At 46.0% G+C, this 13160-nt stretch overlaps 1 long non-coding RNA gene across 1 annotated transcript in view; it reads right to left on the bottom strand.

Annotated features, from left to right (window-relative positions):
* The window catches only part of LOC120371367, a 98090-nt gene that overhangs the window by 63291 nt on the left and 21639 nt on the right, over window positions 1-13160 (bottom strand). The window lies entirely within an intron of this gene.

Below are 13160 nucleotides of genomic sequence, written 5' to 3'. Positions count from 1 at the left end.
TCTCAGGACTGGGCCAACTCCAAAGGGCAAATCCTCGTAAGTGCAGAGCACCAGAAACTCTCATGGACGTCAGTGAGGGCAGGAGCAGGCCCAGACTTTGAGATGTGCTTGAAGCGTCACTTAACCTCTGGACTGAGTGGTAGAAAGTGATTTTGCCTGCAGCAGCATGAATGCTAATGCAGCTTTATTTTATTCTCTTCTTAACAGAGCCCCTTGCTTTGCAGTTTTAAAACTAGCCTGAGGCCAACACTCTTTTTCTTGTGTACTTCCAAGTGTCATTGTTAGACAGCCTTTGGAAAATGAATTTACTTGTGTGTCCCACTTTAGAGTTTTCCCCAGCATCACTTGGTGCATCACATTTGCTGCACTGTTAATTTCTTTTCACCAGCCACTTTCCTTACCAAGCAGTGTGTGACTAAGTGTGAGATGGATGGATGGGTGCATGATGAATCAGTAGGTGGCAGAGCTGAGCTGGCATCTGACATGCTGCTAGCAATTTAACATTTACAGTGAAGCATCTTTATAAGGGCTCTCTGCTAGCAGAATCACTTTCTGAAGGCAAAGGATAATGAAGGGTTATTGCAATCTCAGGCTAGTGCCTGGCTTTGGCTGAGACGGCTACCATCTCAAAGGCTGGTGGTGGGAGGGGATGATGGTTGGAATTGCAGGAGAGCCTGTGGCAAACAGCATGCAGGCATTATGTTCTGGCAATAGTAATGTCAGCGGCGTTCAGAGCTTCAGCTCCTTATAAAGAAACCCTTACACTAGTGGCCACAAACGCTACAGCTTACAATACTAACACTGCAGTGTTGTGGGCTGTTATTACGGTACCAGTCTTATTTGTTGTGCCCCAGCCTTGTCTTGCAAGTGGTTCTGTGATACCGGAGCATTAGCGTTGGCTCTGATCATGCTTGGGTTGTGTTCTCTGTTTGGCTTGAGGTACTAAATGGAGCACTCTCTGGAGATTTCAGCAGCATGCAAATTGCCATTTTAGTGCAATGATCCCATCTGCCCCCATACTAATCCTCATGTTAAGTCCCAGACAGGTGGTCAGGCTTTTATGAAGAAGCTAATTTGGGCATGAAGGTTTTCCATCATCTTTATGACCAGGGTCTATAAGATTCAGCCTGACGGGCTGAGTTGCACTGACTCTTGATTGTCCGCCTTTTCTAGTGGGCTGAGCTCCATTTTTTAACTCAGGAATATCTCATGTTCATGGAAGTATTATTGTACATGAACCTGAGCAGGGACCAAGATCCAGGAAGAAAGGCTGCCCATGCACCACCGTTTGTCTGAGTGCCCCTCAATCCAAAGTCACCCAATCCCTTCACAAGAAGTTTTGAAATGATTAAAATGCTTGGGAAAGTGGATGAATGGTGGCCTTGCGACTAAGGGCATGGCTACACTGCAATCAAAGACCTACAGTCTGGCCATGGCTGGCCTAGGTCAGCTGACTTGGGTGCATGGGGCTCAGGTTGCAGGGCTATAAAACTGCAGTGTTGACATTGGGGCTCGGGCTGGGATCTGAGACCCCACAGACCCAGAGCCCGGGTTCCAGCTTGAGCCTGAACAGCTACACTACAGTTTTATAGCCCCACAGCCTAAGCCCTGCAAGCCTGAGCCAGCTGACCCAGGCTCTGAGGCTCGGTGCAGCAGGTTTTTTATCATAGTGTAGTAGACATTCCCTTAAGTGTGTGATGGGGACACAGGAGACCTGTTCCTGACTCAGCTACAGACTCCTCTGGAAAACACAATCTCTGTGCCTCAGCTCCCCATCAATACGACGGGGACAATAGCACTACCATGCTTTCTTTACCTTGTCTGTTTAGATTGTAAGCAGAGACTGTCTCTTTTGTGTGAACTCCCAGTGCCTGGAAGGGGGTCCCGATCTCTGCTGGGGCCTCTAGATGCTACCATCATGCAAATTTTAAATATTAGTAAGAATAAGTGAAAAGGTGCTGAAGTGATCATTGGGTGGAGTTCTTTCTTCACAAAACAGCATCCCCTCCTCAGCAGGCTGGCACACCTGGACCCTGACCTGGATGAGCCATCCAACGTCCGAGGGATGTTCTGGCATGAAGGGCCCCTCTGGTCGTTAGCCACTCTGCTGAAGTGTGGCTAATGGTGGGGGTAATTTTCATTATATGGAAATCTGTCCACTAGAAGGTGGAGTGAAACTGCCAACACATATCACAGAGATGCCAGAATAGCCTTCAGATGGAAACAGCTTTCTAGGAGCGGCCCGTTGCACAGACTCAGATTCCTGTGGGTCCTTGCTCTGTGCAGTTCCTCTCCCATTCCTGACTCCACAGTTAACCAGCTGTCTCAGACTGAGTGCTGGTCCTGTTCAGGGGTGCGGTCCTGCCCTCTGTGGCAGCCTCTCCATTGGCAAACCAATCACTGCACAGACCTTTTTATTGCCCTTCCCAGTTCTTATTACTCTATCTGTTGTATTTGCTTACCTGGCTCCCATCCCCCTAGTATCTGAGAACCTCCGCATCTTTAATGTATTCATCCTCACAACCCCCTGTAAGGCAGGGAAGTGTCATCAGCCCCATTGTACAGATGGAGAACAGAGGCAATGAGAGACTAATACTCAGATCCTCAAAAGGTATTTAGGTGCCTCACTTCCACTGAAATCTATGGCACCTAAATACCATGAGGATCTGGGCCTGTGTGACTTGCTTACTGTATAGCTCTATGTCTACAGTGGAGCAGGGAATTAAATGCAGGTCTGCTGAGTCCAAGGCTGCCATCTTAAGCACTGCACCATCCTTCCTCCCTTACTATTATTTTATATTACAGCAGCACCTACCTCACCTGTTATATTAGGTGAGATACTTGCACACAGTAAGGGACAGTCCCTGCTGTGAAGCGTTTACACTCTAAATTGATGAGCTACACAAAGGAAATATTATCCCCATATTACAGCTGGAGGAGAACACAAGGAGTCTGTGCCAGTGCAGGGGACTGACCCTAAAACTCCTGAGTGCTAGTATCATGTCTTAACCCCAAGGTCAGCCTTCCTCCTTAACATGTGCCAGCTGCTTATGTAACCCACACCCACCCAGCGTGGCTTTGTCCCCAGTTAGTCATACTATGGCCTTGGCTAACACAGGTAAGTATTTGAGCTCAAGCAGCAGAATCTCATGCTTTAATCTCATGCCCTCGCTGACCCACCCTGGGGTCTGTCCTCATGTTAAGAAGAAGAAAATTAATTATTAATATTTCTGCAATGGTTTCCAGAGCAAAGCTAGCATTTAGTAACCTAGTTGGGGAAGCCAGGAAATGGATCGAACGCTGAGGCCTAAGAGCCCGATCCTGCAGCTGGTCCTATTCCAGCAAAGCATTTAAGCACATGTTGATCTTAATGGGGAGTACTCAACATGTCATATTTAAGAACTTAAGATTGGCCGTACTGGGTCAGACCAAAAGTCCATCTAGCTCAGTATCCTGTCTACTGACAGTGACCAATGCCAAGTGCTTCAGAGGGAATGAACAGAAGAGGTAATTATCAAGTGATCCATCCCCTGTCGCCCAGTCCCAGCTTCTGGCAAACAGAGGCTAGGGACACCATCCCTGCCCATCCTTGCTAATAGCCATTGATGGACCTATCCTCCATGAACTTATATTATTCCTTTTTGAACCCTGTTATATTCTTGGCCTTCACAACATCCTCTGGCAAGGAATTTCACAGGTTGACTGTGCATTGTGTGAAAAATACTTCCTTTTGTTTGTTTTAAACCTGCTGCCTATTAATTTCATTTGGTGACCCCTAGCTCTTGTGTTATGAGGAGTAAATAACAGTTCCTTATTTACTTTCTCTACACCAGTCATGATTTTATAGACTTCTATCATATCCCTGCCCTTTGTCATCTCTTTTCCAAGCTGAAAAGTCCCAGTCTTATTAATCTCTCCTCATACGGAAGCTGTTCCATACCCCTAATCATTTTTGTTGCCCTTTTCTGAACCTCTTCCAATTTCAATGTATCTTTTTTGAGATGGGGCGACCATATCTGCACGCAGTATTCAAGATGTGGGCATACCATGGATTTATATAGAGGCAATATGATATTTTCTGTTTTATTATCTATCCCTTTCTTAATGATTCCCAAAATTCTGTTTGCTGTTTTGACTGCCGCTGCACATTGAGTGGATGTTTTCAGAGAACTATCCACAATGACTCCAAGATCTCTTTCTTGAGTGGTAACAGCTAATTTAGACCCCATCATTTTATATGTATAGTTGGGATTATGTTTTCCAATGTACACTACTTTGCATTTATCAACATTGATTTTCATCTGCCATTTTGTTGCCGAGTCACCCAGTTTTGAGAGATCCTTTTGTAGCTCTTCGCAATCTGCCTGGGACTCAACTATCTTGAGTAGTTTTGTATCATCTGAAAATTTTGCCACCTCACTGTTTACCCTTTTTCCAGATCGTTTATGAATCTGTTGAATAGGACTGGTCCCAGTACAGACGTCTGTACAAATTCCCATCTAATCTGCAGGAGTTGCACTCACACTGAGTGTTCCTGGTTTTGGTCTTGACATCTGAAGGCAGTAGAAGTTAGGGGATGCTCAGCACCTTGCAAGATGTGGCCTAAATAAGCTAAACTGTGTGAACAAAGCCTGTCCACCATAGATTTGCTGTTAATCTTGTGTCTTTTGCTACTTCATCTATGGGTCAAGACAAAGGAGTTAATACTAACGGTAAACCCTTTAAAGATGTGTGACATACCTGATTTGTGGAAAAAACTTTTGTACATGCTAGGGATGGTGACAAAACAGTCCCACAATCATGTTGCTTTTCAGCTTATACCTGTAAATGGGATGGAAGCTTGGCACAGAAGCAAAAGCATAACAGGCCTACGCTGCTGTGCAGAAGGGGAAACTGAGGCACGCTGCCTCATGGCATTGGTGGCTAAACGCCAAGACACCTACACTTTAACCAATGTTGCTATCTGAATTCTGTTAATGATACTATACCCCAACATGTTTTCAGGCACCCAGGGACCAGGAACCCAGAACTTTGCTAAAACACCTAGGAATGACATCGTAAGGTTTAAAGGTACTGGAAGGGGGTGTGACCAGAGACAAACAGGGATTTTACTTGTACTGCCTCCACCATGGACAGTGTCCAAGTCTCTGGCCTTAAGTTCAGGAGGAGGGTGTGACATTGCACCCCATACTGTTTTATGGAAATATGCTTATGAATGTAAATATGACAACTGGAATATGTTTTATGCTACATATGCCATGTAACATATCTCTTCAAAGGTTATGAGCTACTGAATAGCTTCATCCTATTTGTATGTATGTATCATTTTTATATCTGAAGTTATGAGCGTTGGCTCTATGCTTGTATTATTTGCTATAGGAAGCACATAAGGCAGATTTGGTCAACATAGTGTGAAGGGGTTATTCAAGTAATTGGGACTTTGGGAGATGCCAATCCACATCTGAGCTTTCCTGGGAACATTCAAACTAACATGTAAACAATGGCGTTGGCCTGCAAAAAACTGAATCATTCATAGACATGGGACTTGCCCAGGTGGCTACAGACTCCATCTTGTTACTGTGATTTTGCACAGGAGAACAAAGGGGTTTCCACCCACAAGAGAGAGAATGTAAAAGGTCCTGGAAACCCCTTCATTTTGTCTTCATCTGGTTCAGGAGAAAGCCTTTCCAGCCCAAAGAGATGCCTGAAAGAAACTGGAACAAAGGACAGTACCTATGCGGGTGGGAGTGATTGCTGGACCCAGACTAGGAAGGAGTCTAGTCTCTGAAAGAAGCTTATTGGAACATCTCTGAGGGTGAAATTTACCTGCATTTAGTTTCCTACTGTATTAGGCTTAGACTTGCGTGTTTTTGTTTTATTTTGCTTGGCAACTTACTTTGTTCTGTCTGTCACTACTTGGAACCACTTACATCCTACTTGTTATAGTTAATAAAATCACTTTTTGCTTATTAATTAACCCAGAGCAAGTAATTAATACCTTGGGGCGCAAACAGCTGTGCATATCTTTCTATCAGTGTTATAGAGGGCAAAAATGTTTACCCTGTCTAAGCTTTATACAGAGTAAAATGGATTTATTTGGGGTTTGGACCCCATTGGGAACTGGGTATCTGGGTGCTGGAGACAGGAGCACTGCTTAACCTGTTTTCAGTTAAGTCTGCAGCTTGTGGGGGACGTGGTTCAGACCTGGGTCTGTGTTTGTAGCAGGCTAGCGTGTCTGACTCAACAAGACAGGGTATTGAAGTCCCAAGCTGCCAGGGAAAGTGGGCTCAGAGGTAGTCTCAGCACTTCAGGTGGTAGTCCCAATGAGGTTTCTGTGACCCAACCTGCCACAGGGCCCTTATTGATTTTGTGTCTCACCCACCATGTAAGCAAAGGAGCCTTTCCAAAATTCTTTGGGCCTGATCCTGCACTGTCCTGCACCTTGTGTTATCACTTACCCTTGTGAAAACCCAGTGCAAAGTGGGTGTAAAATGCTCCCACCATGAAAACAAGTGGAAAATTCTGACCTGGTAGCATTTGACACCCACTTTGCAGCAGGTGTAAATCACTGCACAAAGCACAAGGCAGGGGTTAAGCAGCCCCTGCATTTTTAATGCTATTTCCAGCATGTGGACAATCCCAGGTACAGGTGATGGGGTCACAACAGAAAACTGCTCTAAGTACATTGTGAGTGACCCACTATCTTTGGAGTGACCCACTATCAGACCTAGTTTCTGATAGGTTGTTGCAATTGCTCACTCAGCTTGTGTCTTCTGTCAGTGCGCCGTGTGTTTTTGTTTTGCTGGTTAACACGGCAGAGATAAAGAACACTGTCACGTATCTATTTCAGGAAAGGCCTAGGAGTAGGAGTGCCAGCGTAATGCTGGGACCCTCCCCACCCACCCTACAGAGTTGCACTGTAGGAAGATGGTGTTGGCACTTAGAAGGGCTGGGGGCCTCCCGCAGCTTTCGCTCTTCCACACACCTACTCTTTTCTGTCACAAGATAAAAGGGCAGAGCCCCACTTGTGCATTTCAGTTCAGCTTTGATGCGCACAAGCCTCTGAAAACTATTGGTGAAAGCTGCTTTCGGCATGTGCTAAGCCTGGCCACGCGCTGCTTGGGGAGCTCGTGGGGCGCCTCTGCCTGACGGGTTCTTCCCCTATGACTCAGACAGCAAGGCTTTGGCAAGGCTAATGCCACAGCGTGGAGCTTTTCCAGGGTCTATTTTTAGGAAGCAGGGAGTGGTAGGTACAGCCGCCTCAGTGAGCAGTTTCTGATGCTATTTGTGTCTCAGTAAATGCAGTGGGATGCAGCATCACTTTTGAGCTGGTGAAAGTCAAAGGTGCCCTCCTGGTGAAAAGACGGTGGGTTTAGTCTTATAATCAAGAAGCTCAGCCAGGAGCACTAAAGCCATGTAATGAGCATTTGGAGGCTCGTGTTCTGCTCTCATCAAAGCCAAGTGTATGGCCTGAGCTACTTTTCTGTGCCTGGCCTTGGTTAGAGAACAAGCCACCATCTGGGGGCCTTCCTCTCGCTCCCTGTGACTTGAGCCCCTGGAAGCAGCACTGAATAAACAAACTGCAGTCGCTGTCCCTCCAGACAGATGAGGTGCAGAGTAAGAAAGGTTGGAAGGAAAGAAGAACAGAGACATCTTCCTCCCCGCAGCAGTCAGAAGAGGAGAAGAGGGGCAGGGAAGAAGACAAGATTATGGGAAATGTAGTTGCAAAAAGCCTCAGAGTGATTGGGGCACAGTATTCTGATGCTGCTGTGTCAGCACATCACCCTGCGGTTCTTTTTAGTTGCTCTCTGCAACTCCATTTGATGACTGATGGAGTGTTTCTCCAGAACTCAGCCTGGCTGCTTTGAAATGTGGAGCCAACCCTGGGACCAAAATATAGTACGGCAGATAGGTCTGCATATGCACCATACTGGCAGAGCGTGTGCTGTGTTCCCTAGAGGAGAAAAATCTATTACTGCTGCTAGCTAGCAGAGTTACTTCTTTAGGTCAAGTGGTGGAGGTCTCTGCTGCAGTACTGAAGGCAGAGGTTTCAAACTTGCTGAAGGTTGTTACACATTCTTATATCTACATGCACCAATTCTGTATTTCCATGTTCAAATGACAATTTGCAAGTGCAATTCTTGGTTTGTACATGGCCATGATAAAGATACTTTTTAAAAAAAAACAAACACAGGACTGTGAGCTTCAGATCTTTTCACAATCACTCCTGCGTGTCCTTTCTGTGCTAATGTGGACTAGATATAACTTTCTATAGTTAAACCTAGGGAGAGTCAAACATAACATTTCTCTTTATGCTGATGGCATTTTGTGTTTTCTGGCTATATTTGTTCCCTGTTTGCAAAGACCATTTTGAAACTTGGGGCTGATACCTGGTTTTCTAAATATATTGTTAAACCGAGGGCCTTCAGATTCACGTGGCAATAAGAGAGAGGTGCTATAAAAAAAAATGGGGAAGCTAAAATATTAATGTCCTCCATACCCCTGAATCTACATCCTCTTAAAGATTCTACTCCTTGTATCTCCTTCAGCATTACACCAAACTGCCTTTGAGACTCAAAATAAAATCCTCCCTTTCACTGTATTGCTATTAGCACGTTGCACCGTGGCATGTTCATGAAGTGCAGGACCCTGTAAAGCATCAGGGGGCAAGTGGTATATATCAGCTAGCCAGACGCAAACCACTAGTGAGAACACGAAATCACACCTTTCATCAGCAAACTCAATGGTGCGCTGCAGCAACCCTACAGTATTTGCCAGAACATCAGGGGAGGCTACCGGATATTTTCTTAGTAAACAAAGCTGAATGCTCTAACCATAGCTGTGACAATTTGCTGATCAGTGGAAATACCCTAAGTAGGTCACTCGGCATCCAAGCGATGGATCACATTTTCCCATCCTGTCACACAGCAGGCGGTGATCTGGCTGTGAGAGAACCCTGCCTGGTTTGGTTCAGGAGGGGGTTTGTGACTTGGGCCCTGGGATTCTGTTCAAAGGGATCTGGGCGTGAAACCATCCCAAGCCCTGCAGGTCTGCATTGAGGGGTTCAGCTTGACAGAGTTCAGTTCCCATGGGGTATCCTACACAACTAAACCCTCCCCCGCCCTTCACATCCTCCACTGGGGCCTTTCTGTGCTCCCAACTGCCCTTCCCCCTCAGACAGTTAAACCACCCACAGGGCCCTTCTGTTACATCCACCAAGTCTTCCATACTGCCAGATGACTGCTGCCGCCAAGCATGGTGGGGAGGCGTGCAGCATGGGCTTCTGCCTCCTCGAGGGCCCTGTGGGGACAGGGTGTACTTCCTCATACCCTCCACTGCCTTGATCTCATCAAACATTAGGCTGGGCAACTGAACACTGGCAGGGCCCTGGGGGATGAAACTATAGGACTGGGTGTTAACAGCATACTAAAACCACTGCAACCTCCTTCTCCTCCCTAGCCTTCCCAGCAGCCCCATAGACGCCCATTGATCAAGAGGAGTGACAAGATGGAGCCATTTGGAGACTCCCAGGAGAGCTCCCTTGGTTTGGAGGAGCAAACCACCTATTGAGAATGCTCAGTCAGAAAAGGATGGAGCCTCCTAAGAGCAGCTTTGCCCAGCCCCACTGAAGTCCACAAAAGAGTCACCACCATCTCATGGTCCAGGGTGTCAAAGTCAGCCAGCAGATCTACTGCTAGCATCACCTACTCACCCAGCCAGAGCAGTCTCAGTGCCATGCCTGGGTTGGTACTCAGCCCCACAACAGTTCAAGACCTCAGGCTGCCATACACTCAGAGAGTTGCTTGGCCACCAGCTTTTCAATAATCTTAATCAGAAAGGTAGATGAGATACAGGATGGTGATTGGCCAGACTGCCAACTTCAAGTGAGCAGAGCCCAGACTTCTTTAAGAGAAATTGTCAACCTTCCCTATCTCAAGGGGGGCATTGATAATTGCTGCCAGAATCCCAGATGTACTATTCTCCCATACAGTCATTGTTCAAGTGACTTTGTGCCAAGACTTTCAAATGTTACTAGTGATTTTGGGTATTCAACTTGCAACACCAGAAAGGGGCCTGGTTTCAGAAAGTGCTGAGTACCCACCTTTGTAAATCAGACCCCTTTAAGGGTTTCATGTTGGGCAACCAAAAATGGAGGCCACCCTAAACCTTTTGAAATCCTGGGCCTTTTGAGTTCAGTTCTAGAAAGTACCATCTCCTCCCTGCAGGGTGCATGTCAAGGGCTTTAAGAGTTTCCGGTGTTATTCAGAGGCTGTGCTCATTTCGGTGAAATAGCTGCTGGTACTTATCCAAAAGATGATTTGAATGAGTTTCATCTGCAGGTGACAGCCAGGGTTTAGGAATATCTGTGCAAAACCTCAGCTGCTGTTCTTTATAAAACGCTTCGTTGTGGTTTCACACATTATTGACATTGAAGGATTCGGGGAAAGTATTAAGTAACGACTTAACTTAGAACTTTTTTCTCTCATTTAAACAGTTCCTTTAAAAACTAGTCTTAAATTCAGAAGCAACTTTGAAGAAGTCAGGAAAATTGAGGTTACTATCACATGTGCTTAAAGAGCAAGGATGCCCTTGTAGTAAAGGCACTGAGCTGGGACTCAGGGACCTGCGTTTGATTCCAGGCTCTGCCACAGATTCCCTGTGTGACCAAGTCACTTAATCTCTGTGAGCCCAGTTCCCCATCTGTAAAATGGAGATAGCCCCACTGAACCTACTTTCTGTCTGCATTATCTATTTAGATTGTAAACTCTTTGGGGCAGCAACTGTCTCTCAGCACATGTCTAGAATAGGCACAAACATTTTTGTCCTAGCACAAATCTTTGCTGAGTGTCTAGTTTAGCAATTGCAAAGGTCTTAGTCAACCTAGTTAACAGGAACAAAATGCTAGTCTCCAGCGACTCTCAATGTGTGTGTACAATGCCTAGCAAAATGGGGCCTTGAACTCAGTTGGGACCAATGGGCCAAATCCAAAGCGCATTGAAGGCAACGGGAATCTTTCCACTGACTTCAATGGGGTATGTGTCAGGCTCTCTGTTGCTACCACAATACATATAATAATAATAAATAATAATAAGATTTGGTCCATACAGTGGGCTTATCCATGTATAATATGCAAGAATAGTAATAGTCCCATCCCCGAAGAGCTGTTTGTCCAAAAGAAAGACAGCCCGAAGACAAGATACACTGGGAAACCCAGAGGTAGGGTAACTTGGGAAGGAGGGGGCTCTCTTTGTTTGCATCTTTTAAATTATAAGCTCGCTTCCTTTGGCCTTGGCAGAGGATGGGGTGATTCAAGAGGCTTTTGAATGAAGAAGGGGCTGTAGTTTGGCTAACTGGGATGGGGAACTTTTGTCATATAGAAAAGCAAAGGTAATGTTTAAATCGGATTCCAGGTGTGCAGAAGAAACTTGACCTGGAACAGTTCACTGCAGCAAGGGTTTTTGTGAATGAGCCCAGGATTGCTGTTCTTTGCATTATAGTGGTGCTGAGAGGCCCAAGCTAAGTTCAGAGCACTGTTCTGCCAGGAGCTGTATGTGTATGTATAGTAAGAGAAAGTCCCGGCTCTGAAGATCTTACAATCTAAAGAGAGAAGGATAATAATCCTCATTTTACCAATGGGGAACCCCGAGATAAGGGACTTCCCTGAGGTCATGCAGGAATCTGTGGAGGAGCTAGGAACTGAATGCAGACCTCCCGAGTCCACAGCTAGTGCCTTAACCATAAGGCTGGCCAGCCTTCCTCTGCTATTCTATTACATTCATATGAGATAAGGCTCAGGCAGTATTAGGGCATCCATTTTACTGATCCTAAATTTAGGTACAGAGGTTCAGTGACCTGCCCAAGGTCAAACTGAATTGGTGGCACTGGTACTTGTGCTTACCAGCATTTGCATTTGCAGCAAACAGCTCCCCAACCACACAGGACAGGATGCTGGAGAGTGGGTGTATAGTTGCAGGAAGCTGCGAGCTCAGTTCTGCAAGGTACTGAGCACCCCTGCAAGGCACTGAGCATCCTCAACTCCAAATGCAGTCAATGCGAGTGGAGCAGCACTCAGCACTTCACAGCTAGCACTCAAACTCCCGCAGGATCTGGCTCTTTAATTACCATGTGCACATCAGATAAGATTGTTGCATTTAACAACTTGATATGATGGTTTGATTGCTGCCTGAACAAGAGACCTAACCCTTTGATTTATGTTGCAAACTGCTAATCCCACATTACAGCTACTGCAGACCTGGCTCTCTGCGATGGTGTGATCCACTTTCAGCTACCACACAAAATCCGAACACTCCATCCCACTAATTGCTAATGGTTTAGGAGCCCACAGGATTACCATGGTTTTGTTACAGCAAGAGTCCAACTCAGTCCAAAGCCTCGTTCAGCTGGACACTGTACAAACACAGACTAGGAATAAGTCTCTGCCTTAAAGAGCTTCCAGTCTAAACAGACACGGCAGACAAATGAAGGGATACCATTTCCTTGTTACAGCTGGAGAAGTGAGGCCCAGAGAAATGAAGTGACATTTGGATCTACATGTCACACAAGGAGTCTGTGGCAGAGCCAAGAAATGAATGCAGATTTCCTGCATCCCAGGCCAGTGCATTAAGCATGAGACCAACTTTCCTCTCTACGAATAGAGGGCTTGTTATTCACGATAAGTGCTGATCCCACTCCCCCAACTGCTAGCACTCATGAGCTTTGGTTGCTCCCTAAATGGGTCAAGTTGCAGAAAGGTCATGGCAAGGATCTTGATACCAAGAGTCTCTGCTCTATAACAACTCTCTCCACATCAGGTGATGGGGTGGGGTGGAGGGGAAGGAGAGGAGTATGGCCAGTGAGTTTGCAACAGCATGAGGTCACTCGTCAATGCTTTCACTCCCCAGACAGCAGGAGTAAAAGGGGGATGCTTGTGGATAGCTTCTCCATACCTAGGTGGTGGGGACTACCCCTCTTCTTGGGGATCCCAGCGAAAAGCCTGGAGAGTTTTGCTTGAGCAAGGACTCCAGGATTTGGCCCTCAGATTATTGAACAGTTGGGACCAGATTTCCAAAGTACTGTCTCTCTTTAAAGACCTGGTCTTATTGAATTCAGTTATTAAACTTCCACTGACTTCAACGTGAGCAGGATTGTCACCTAATTGT

Source organism: Mauremys reevesii, linkage group 9, assembly GCF_016161935.1.
Source record: "Mauremys reevesii isolate NIE-2019 linkage group 9, ASM1616193v1, whole genome shotgun sequence".
NCBI lineage: Eukaryota > Metazoa > Chordata > Testudines > Geoemydidae > Mauremys > Mauremys reevesii.
Note: the sequence above shows the minus strand (reverse complement) of the source record. Positions and strands in the feature narration are given on the sequence as shown.